Genomic DNA, 8,005 nt, shown 5'->3' on the forward strand with positions numbered 1-8,005 from the left:
AAATAGAGTAGGTTCACTGGGTCTTCCGGTCTTGATCTTGCAAATGGACTTGTCTAGGATGCTGCAACCCAACACGAGGTCCACGGAGAATGCTGTATTCGACCACAATAGGCCTCAATTTGCATTGGCAGAAGCCTGACCAGCAATCCTGTGTTCAGAAGCTATAGCTCCATTTCTCCTAGCAACTGCTGGAGCAAGCCTTGTACTAACTCCTGGATAGACTAATTCTTTGACCTTATCTGTAAGCTGTGGTCTAAAACCATGAATATGTTTTAAAAATGTTTAGATAAGAATCAGTGCTCAACCCACACCTTCCTGTTTTCAAACTAGGAATTTTTAACTGGACAGAAGTGTAGATCTGTGGCAAGAAGAGATGGCAGCTAGAACTGTTCTGGTGACTGATTTTGCATTTGCAAGTTACTATAGAAAACTTTTGAAACCAGAAATATTTTAGCTGGCACTTGTTTAAACTGGATCCTCTTAAAATAGCGTGAGTTATTTTAGAAGCCTTTTCTGCCTTGAGCTTCTTAGTACCTATTAGGAAATATTAAGTGTGCATTCACTATGCTAAAAAGAATAATGGAGATCTCAGAGCAATTTTGTGTGGGATGCTTAAAGCGTTAACATATTTTGAAGTGATTATTTCCAAATTAAGATACCTAGAGTTGGAATTGATCATAATGTGACTTCTGTGGTTGAAAGACATAGAGTAGCAAATATAGAGAGCTAGCAGTGTGTATATGTTCTGAATTAGGATTGAGTGTTATGTGTGCACTCTCTCAGCCCATTGCTATAGCATTATTAATAACCATCCATACATAATTGATTTAAAAGCTATTGACTCTAAGAGTCAGTTTCTGTGATCTGAGAACTTCACACGGAGCTACTAATCTCAGCCAATTTAAAGCAAATAATGTTGTTGTTTGTTATTGTACAGCTGGTTCTATTGTTTCCTTTTTTGTACATAGAAAGAGATTTTCTTTTCAATGGGAAAATAACAACTGCTGCCACAGCAAAGAGAACAACCTTTTGCCCACATCTTCATGTTGGGTGGAGAGGCATGTGCCAGAGAAAGCCATGTGACGCCGGACTGGCATGCGCAGGGGTGAGCTTCTGTCAGGTGCGGCTTTGGCCATCCTGCTGCCCCTTGGGACCGTTGTGATTTTGGGAGTGTTAATATTTGCTTCTCTCTGGAAACCCCAGGAAGCTTTGGGATCCTCAGCTGATTTGGGGCAGGTGCTCCACATCATAGCAACCTTCAGGCTTTGAGATGCTTTTTCAGCCTGCAATCATGAGGAGGTGGCAATTGCATGGCCCTGTGGAAAGGAGAACAGTGATGCTGTGGGGGGACCAGCAGCTGAAGCAGCTCACAACTAAGTCTCTGCCTCCCTCCCAGGGCAAGGCTGTGGTGCAGAGAGGATGGCAGGAGGGGGAGGGACCCACACCTCAGACCAGCATGGTCAGGTGGGGTGAAGCAGTGGCAGGAGGTAGGCAGGGGTAGTTGTGTCACAGGCTGGAGCAGCAGTTCACAAGTGTATTTTTGCAAGCTTCTGGGGGCTATTCTGAAAAGAAAGAAGTACCACAGGGTAGGGACAGCCTGTAGGGATGATAAAACTAGTGTCCATTTTCCCTGCTGAGGATGCCCCAGGGCCATCCCTGCATCTCTGCTTGCAACATCCAGAGCGGACCTTCCTCTGTTTATGTGAGCACATCCCCATTTCTGGCACTTTTTCTGTAAAGTGTGTTCACAAAGATGCTAATCTCCCCCCCAAACCAGAAAATGGCGCATGACAAAAGGATTGGCTTAAGCCACAGCATGGTAAAAATTCCATGCTCTTTCTTTTTACTTGTGCTGCTGCTTGGAGCCAGCAGTTTAGGCATATATCTCTCTAACTGCACAATCCTGAAGGACAGAGGTTTCTCTCCACTGCATGGGCTGCTGAAGCTCTAAGTCCACCTTATTAGTGAAGCTGCTTCTACTTTGCCCAGGAATTCAACACAAACACACGTCTCTCACACAACACACATGCATACGTGCCCATGCACACACACACAATTTGATAGCTCTGCATGTCTCCATCCAAAAACCAAATCAAAGTATGTCTGGTCTGCATTTAATCTAAAAAATGACCCCTAGTCTACTGAATTAATGATTTCTTTTCCTTATGCAATGTACTAATAGCTATGCTGTTAGAAAGGAAGTGTAATGTCTGCACTTGGGGTTTTCTCCTTACACAAAATTGCCTCAGCCTTCAAGTCCTTTGCATTGTGTTCAGTGTCTTGCAACAAAGCCTCCATGTTTATCAAAGGAAATGGTAGTTTTTTCAGAGTGTCTTGAGTAATAGTGGAGCCAAACAGCTTCTGGTGGGTGTTAAAATACTTTTCTAGTTTGAGATTTATACAGCAGATATTTGTTAACAAAAAAAAGCACTGGTTATTGGCACCTGCTGGAAAGGCAGCAAAATTAATTCGAATCAGATTGAAACCCATTGTGCTCATGCCTTACCTGGCCCATGTAAAATAGACCTCAAGAGAGTGTTTAAATACAGCCCTGTGGAACTTTTCATCAAAATGTCTTCTAAATGAAAAGACACTTGTTGTGGTTTAACCCCAGCCAGCAACTAAGCACCACATAGCCACTCACTCACTCCCCCCCAAGCAGGATGCCGGGAAGAGAATTAGAAGGGTAAAACTGAGAAAACTTGTGGGCTAAGATAAAGACAGTTTAATAGGGAAAGCAAAAGCTGCACACGCAAGCAAGGTAACACAAGGAATTCATTCACCACTTCCCGTCAGTAGGCACATGTTCAGCCATTGCCAGGAAAGCAGGGCTCCATCACGCATAATGGTTACTTGGGAAGACAAATGCCATCACTCCAATGTCACCTCCTTCCTTCTTCTTCCCCCAGCTTTAAATGCTGAGCAATGATGTCATATGGTCTGGAATATGCTTTTGGTCAGTTGGGATCAGCTGTCCCAGCTGTGTCCCCTCCCAACTTCTTGTGCACCCCCAGCCTACTCACTGGTGGGGTGGGATGAGAAGCAGCAGCAAAGGCCTTGACTCAGTGTAAGCACTGCTCAGCAGAAACAAAAACATCCCTGTATTATCAACAGTTTCTAGCACAAATCCAAAACATAGCCCCATACTAACTACTGTGAAGAAAATTAAGTCTACTGCTGCCAATACCAGCACAATGCTAAACAAGTATTTGTCTAAAAAATGTTTCCCAGTGTCCTTCCTGCCCCTCTGAGCATTTTGGGCTTACACTTGTGCTAAGCAAATCTTTACATTTGTAGTAACTGCTCAGATGGGTAGCTTGGAGAAAACTCGTAATGAGGAAGAAAAGTGAGACAGTAACTGGATTTGAGCCCTTCAAGGAAAGCCATCTAGGGTCTGTATCTGCATAGTGGGAGCTTTAGCCCTGGTTGGGGTCATGGAGTGGTCCTTTTTTTTAACACCCCTTTATGATAGGCCAGGTGGCTCAGGCCATCTTTCCAAGCACAACTTCACTGACACGGAGGGCCCCTCCTGTTCCTCTTGGCAGGAAGCAATTATGGGCAAATCCTCAGCATGGGGCAGAGCTGGGGCAGACCCTTTCACACATTAAACTCACAAACAGCTGGAAATACCTTCAAGGTTTGTTCCAGCAGCTAACCAGAGAGAAGGAATAATAATCCACCTTCTCCTCCTCCCACTCTGCATGAGGCCACCCTGAACTTTGCACCAGTGGTTGTGGTGTTGCTGCAGATGGATGCTGGGTGAATGAATGGCACAGGTTTGGAGACTGGCAGCCTGCCATGTTGGTCAAGTCCTGGTTGCCCCTGGTGCTTAAGTAACTGACAGCAGGAGTGTACATTGGCCATGATGCAGTAACATAAAATGAGGTGGGAGCTGGGGGACGCTGTGTCCTTGTGTGGACATCAGCACTCACATGATGATTTGAAATTGCTGGGCTGTGTCACTGCTCAGTGAATGGCTACAGCATGGCACAACAGACATGGCAAGGGGACAGGAGCATGGATCTTACCTGCAGTGCTGCTCCTCTGTGGCAGTGAGGCCATGGCCACGGCGCCATGGCCACAGCACCATGCCCATCTTCCTTGCTTCCAGCTTTTGCTAAATAAGGTGCAGAGCTGGGGGATGAAATCCCACTCTCACTGGAGAGCCTGTCTCCACCAGGAGGGTGTTCTGGCCAGTTCGGCATATTTCAGCCAACCATGACATGGGCTTGCTGGTGATATCCCCCAGGAGCCCCTGTCAGACTGACAGCTCATGGAACAAAGCTTGTTGACATGGCCTGGGATGTCTGCCAACACATCACTCATTGCTGGATAAATTTGCCCTTGTTGTTAGGACAAGAGGGAATCCTGCTGTCCAGTGTGAGGAGCCAGATAACTGGGGGGCATGCTGCTGGATTGGATAGGCGCATTAGCGGGGCATAAAAGAAGTTACAGTACAAAGATTGTGATAAACACAGATGGGAAAAGGAAATGATTACTGAGATAAGTCACTTCTCTATGAAATAACCTGGAACCCATTTGAGCTGGGTGCAGACAAACCATTTGGACAAACAAAGGTCTCTCAGCTGGCAGCAAAGAAGAATGCAGTCCATATTCAGTGTGACAGAGCTTATCCTGGACATTCATGTGGAGGAGTGTCCCAGAGTGAGGCTGAGACACAAACAGCAGCATCAAGGTGGAAGTGGAGCAATGGTGTCACCTCTGTGCTTGCTGCTGGGGTAACTGCAGCAGAAATGATGTGTCAGGCCTGAGCCTGCAGCTCAGAAACACTAATTGCTAATTTAGAGGAGGCTTTGAGAAGAGCAATGAAAACAATTAGGAGACAAAAAAACTTACCTTTGTAATGAAAAGAGTTGGGAGTTCAGTTTATTTGACTTACCATTGAGGAGGCCAGGGGCTGACTTGATCCACATCTGTAAGTACCTGCTGGCAACAGGGATGTGATGACAGAGGGGCTCTTTGGTCAAGCAGGGAGACAGATAACAAGACCCAGGTGCTGCAGGTTAAAATAAAACAAATTCAAAGCAGAAGTGAAGGGTGGCTTTTACCAGCTGGGTTAATTCAGGGCTGCAGTGGGGTCTCAGTCTTGCTCCAGAGGTTGCATTTGAACCTCAACACTCCTGCTAGCTGGAAGGGGGCATTAACAGAGGAGCAGTCCCAGCCTTGCAGCTCACCTGGGGGAAGGCTGGCAGGGTGGCATGGGCTTGCTTTAACCCCCAGGGCAGTGCAGCTCTGTGGACAGCCCCAGTCCACAGTCTTCTTCCCCACAATGACTTGCAGGTGTTGCAGCCTCCAAAGTGGAGGAATCACACAGGAATGCAGCAGTGTCGTGGTTTCAGCCCAGCCGGTAACAAAGGACCACGCGGCCGCTCGCTCACTCCTCCCGCCCCCCTCCGGTGGGATAGGGGGAAGACGGAGGAGAGGAAAAAAAACAAACCTGGAACCTCGAGGGTTGAGATAAAGGCAGTTTATTGGAACAACACAAAGAAATTGCAACAACAACAACGGTACTAATGAAAAAGTATACAAAAAGAGTGATGCACAGTGCAACTGCTCACCACCCGGGACCCGACGCTCTGCCACTTCCCCCACCGAAAAGAAGAGCCCACCCCCCGGCCCGCTCCCCCTTTATATACTGAGCATGATGTCACATGGTATGGAATAGCTCCTTGGCCAGTTCAGGTCAGCTGCCCCGGCTATGCCCCCCACCTCCCAGGTTCCTGTAAAAAAAAATTAACTCTATCCCAGCTGAACCCAGGACATTATCCACCCCTTATTCTATACCATCTACATCATGCCCAGATCTTCCATTTTCCAATCGACCACTACCACTTCCTTGTCTTATATATATAAGTATATGGACTTGCGTCCGTCCCCGTCGTCCCCCCGCACACACACACACACACGCAAATGGTATTCCTTTAGCGTATGGGCTATCCCTCTAATGTGTCCATTGATTTTATTTAGTCCATGACTTTGGGGCTCCATCTGTTGTAACAGTTCTTCAGGATAAGAGAGATGGTGTGAGATGGTGGGTTGTTGTATGCTGCCTCTGGAACTTGTGGCTAGTACATTTGGTGCAACTCACGCCCTTAGTCTGCAGGTCGAAGATGTTATCTTGAGGAAATTGCTGGGTGTCAGTTCAAGTTCTGTCGCTGTTGTACTTGGCTTAGTTTCAAAGTCCATCCCGCAGTCATTTGGGTAATTCTTACAGTAATACCCTTGATATGGCATATAGACACTATAGATACAATGACATGCATTGGCAGGGTATTTAGCAGTTAGGTATCATACAGCCCAATTCATTGGCTATTCTCTCCCAAAATCAAATGTCCCTGAGGTACACATCGAACTTCCCCATCCTTCTGCATCACCCACCAGGTGTACCCAGGTCCCTGAGCAAAAACAACCCCTTGAATGGGTTTGCCTCTGCTTGAGGGAGGACTAACCCAGACTGTCTTTCCTAACATACTCCTCATGCGCACTACAGGGACTTTATCGCCTTCTACAGTATGTGGAAGTCTTGGTTGGGCGGGGCCAGCCCGATTGGCGGATCCTCTAGTATTAACTAACCAGGTGGCTTTTGTTAAATGTGTATCCCAATGTTTGAAAGTCCCACCCCCCATCGCTCTCAATGTAGTTTTCAGCAGTCCGTTGTATCGTTCGATTTTTCCGGAGGCCGGTGCGTGATAAGGGATGTGATATACCCACTCAATGCCGTGTTCTTTGGCCCAGGTGTCTACGAGGTTGTTTCGGAAGTGAGTCCCGTTGTCCGACTCGATTCTTTCTGGGGTGCCGTGTTGCCATAAAATTTTCTCTTCAAGGCCCAGGATAGTGTTCTGGGCAGTGGCATGGGACACAGGGTATGTTTCCAGCCATCCAGTGGTTGCTTCCACCATTGTAAGCACATGGCACTTGCCTTGGCATGTTCGTGGGAGTGTGATATAGTCAATCTGCCAGGCCTCCCACTGTTTATATTTCAGCCATCGCCCCCCATGCGACAGGGGTTTTTGCCGCTTGGCTTGCTTAATTGCGGCACATGTTTCACATTCGTGGATGACCTGTGCGATAGTGTCCATGGTCAAGTCCACCCCTCGATCTCGAGCCCATCTATATGTTGCATCTCTCCCCTGATGGCCTGAGGTATCGTGGGCCCACTGAGCCATAAATAGCTCACCCCTACGTTGCCAGTCCAGGTCCACCTGAGACACTTCAATCTTGGCGGCCTGATCTGCCTGCTGATTGTTTTGATGTTCTTCAGTGGCCCGACTCTTGGGTACATGAGCATCTACGTGACGTACTTTTACCACTAGCTTCTCTATCCGAACAGCGATATCTTGCCACAGTGCGGCAGCCCAAATGGGTTTACCTCTGCGTTGCCAGTTGCCCTTCTTCCATTGCTGTAGCCACCCCCATAGGGCATTTGCCACCATCCATGAGTCAGTATAGAGATAGAGCACTGGCCACTTCTCTCTTTCACCAATATCTAATGCTAGCTGGATGGCTTTCACCTCTGCAAACTGACTCGATTCACCTTCTCCTTCAGCAGTTTCTGCAACTAGTCGTGTAGGACTCCATACAGCAGCCTTCCACCTCCGATGTTTTCCCACGATGCGACAGGACCCATCAGTGAACAGGGCATATTGCCTCTCATTTTCTGGCAGTTTATTATACAGCGGGGCCTCTTCAGCCCGTGTCACCTCCTCCTCTGGCAACATTCCAAAGTCTTTGTCTTCTGGCCAGTCCGTGATCACTTCTAAAATTCCTGGGCGACTGGGGTTTCCTATGCGAGCTCGTTGTGTGATCAGTGCAATCCACTTACTCCACGTGGCATCAGTCGCGTGATGTGTAGAGGAAACTTTCCCTTTGAACATCCAGCCCAGCACTGGCAGTCGGGGTGCTAAGAAGAGCTGTGTTTCAGTACCAACCACTTCTGAAGCGGCTCGAACTCCTTCATATGCTGCCAATATCTCTTTTTCAGTTG

This window comes from Haliaeetus albicilla, chromosome Z (genome assembly GCF_947461875.1).
Source record: "Haliaeetus albicilla chromosome Z, bHalAlb1.1, whole genome shotgun sequence".
NCBI classification, from domain to species: Eukaryota; Metazoa; Chordata; class Aves; order Accipitriformes; family Accipitridae; genus Haliaeetus; species Haliaeetus albicilla.